The sequence below is a fragment of the Penaeus japonicus genome, unplaced genomic scaffold, assembly GCF_977035675.1.
Source record: "Penaeus japonicus unplaced genomic scaffold, GWHDUDI00000001_assembly GWHDUDI00000010, whole genome shotgun sequence".
In the NCBI taxonomy this organism is placed as follows: Eukaryota; Metazoa; Arthropoda; class Malacostraca; order Decapoda; family Penaeidae; genus Penaeus; species Penaeus japonicus.
The window spans coordinates 33659861-33662360 of NW_028234412.1; the positions used below are offsets into that span (position 1 = coordinate 33659861).

Genomic DNA, 2500 nt, shown 5'->3' on the forward strand with positions numbered 1-2500 from the left:
TTTCTATCTCGCTCTTTCTCTCTCGATCATTCTCTCTCTCGCTCTGTCTTCGTATCTCTTTCTCTGTTGCTTTTCGCTCTTTCTCTCTCGCTCTTTCTCTGTCAGTTGTTCATTTCTATCTCGCTCTTTCTCTCTCGCTCTTCCTCTTTCGTTCTTTCTCTCTCGCTCTTTCTTTCTCGCTCTTTCTCTGTTGCTCTTTCTCTGCCAGTTGTTCATTTCTATCTCGCTCTTTCTCTCTCGCTCTTTCTCTCTCGCTCTTTCTCTCTCTCTCTTTCTCTGTTGCTCTTTCTCTCTCGCTTTTTCTGTCTCGCTCATTCTCTCTCGCTCTTTCTCTCTCGCTCTTCCTCTTTCGTTCTAACTCTCTCGCTCTTTATATTTCGCTCTTTCTCTGTTGCTCTTTCTCTCTCGCTTTTTCTGTCTCGCTCATTCTCTCTCGCTCTTTCTCTCTCGCTCTTCCTCTTTCGTTCTAACTCTCTCGCTCTTTATATTTCGCTCTTTCTCTGTTGCTCTTTCTCTCTCGCCCTTTCTTTCTCGCTCATTCTCTCTCGCTCTTTCTCTCTCGGTCTTCCTCTTTCGTTCTAACTCTCTCGCTCTTTATATTTCTCTCTTTCTCTGTTGCTCTTTCTCTCTCGCTCTTTCTCTCTCGCTCTTCCTCTTTCGTTCTAACTCTCTCGCTCTTTATATTTCGCTCATTCTCTCTCGCACTTTCTCTCTCGCTCTTTCTTTCTCGCTCTCTCTCTGCCAGTTGTTCATTTCTATCTCGCTTATTTACTTTCTACTTCGCGTTTTCAATCACTCGGTCTACCTTTTTATCCTTCGTTTTCTCTTTATATATCTTTCTAGAATAATAATGACGTGATAATGATAATCATCTTAAGAATATGATAATACCAATAATAATAATACTGATAAGTATAATTACCATTATCATAATCACAATAATGATAATGAGAATATTAATGATATTGATAACAACAGCAAGATAGTGGTGATAATAAAGTTAATGATAATAATGATATTAATGATAATAATAGTGATTATTCTATGTTAATAAGAACAATCATAATAATAACAATAATAATGGTATCAATAATAACTATGACAGTAGTAATAATCATATGAATAGTAATAAGAGAAACTATAATGATAATGATAACTACAAAAAATATAATAGCAATGATACTGATAACAATGGTACCATCAACAACAACAATAAGGATGATAATGGCAATGATAATAATAATAATAATAATAATAATAATAATGATGATGATAATAATAATCATGATGATGATGATAATGATAATTATAATAAGAATAAGAATAAGAATAAGAATAATTATGATAATAATAACAGTGATAATGATAATAGTAATGATGAAAATGGTAACAATCATAATAATCATCATATTGATAGTAATAGTAATTTTATTTTTGTTTCCTAGAGTGTTTGTAGGTCTGCCATCCACTCCCCCCCATCCCCTCCCCCCATTCCCGCCTACCGCCCCCTCCCTCCCCACTCTTTTTTTGGTTTTTCACCACTCACTTGCCTATCTCATTCATCAATCTCTCTCTCTGCTCTCTCCCGAAGTCTCTCTCTCTCTCTCTACATCGAGCAGCATCTCCGATCTCTCTGCTCTCTCTCTCTCTTCTTTCTCTTCTTCTTTCTCTTTTTCTCTCTCATTGTCTCTCTCTCTCTTCCTCTTTCTTTCTAAACAATCCATACCTTTCTCTCTCACTCTCTCTCTCACGCATTCCTCTCTCTCTCTCTCTCTCTCTCTCTCTCTCTCTCTCTCTTTCCTCTCTCTCTCTTCCAACCCATTCCTCTCTCTCTCCTGTCTCTTCTCTCTCTCTCTTCTTCCTCTCTGTCTTTTCTCTCTTCCTCTATCTTTCCTCTCTCTCTTCTCTCTTCTCTCTTCCTCTCTCTTTCTCTCTCTCCCACTCACCCCCACTCACCCACCCCACTCACTCCAAACACCCCACCTACCACACCCCCACTCGTTCCCTCACAGACTCCTCACCCACATCCCTCATCACCCCATCACCTCATCCCTCATCTCACCACTCTCCCACTCTCCCACCTCCCTGTCTCTTTCACCACTCTCTCTCCATCCTCTTTCTTCCTTTCACACCTCTCTCTCTCTCTTCCTCTCTCCCCAACCTCTCTTCTCTCTCTCTCTTCCCTCTCTCTCTCTCTCTCCTCTCTCTCTCTCCTCTCCCTCTATAAATCTCTCCCTCTCCCTCTCCCTCCTCCTCTCTCCCTCTCTCTCCCTCTCCCTCTCCTCTCCCTCCCTTCTCTCCCACTCACCCTCTCCCTCTCCCTCTCTCGTCATCTCTCCCTCTCTCTCCCTCTCCCTCTTCCTCTTCCTCCTCTCTTCCCTCTCCCTCTCCCTCCCTCTCTCTCTCCCTCTCTCTCCTCCTCTCCTCTATCAGCACTCTCTCTCTCCCCTCCTACCCCCTTCCCCCTCCACCACCCCACCCCCCCCCACCCTCTCTCCCC

At 42.2% G+C, this 2500-nt stretch overlaps 1 protein-coding gene across 1 annotated transcript in view; it reads right to left on the reverse strand.

Annotated features, from left to right (window-relative positions):
* Positions 1 to 2500, reverse strand: part of LOC122263886 (uncharacterized) — a 199177-nt gene that overhangs the window by 136489 nt on the left and 60188 nt on the right. The gene's annotated exons all lie outside the window — the stretch shown is intronic.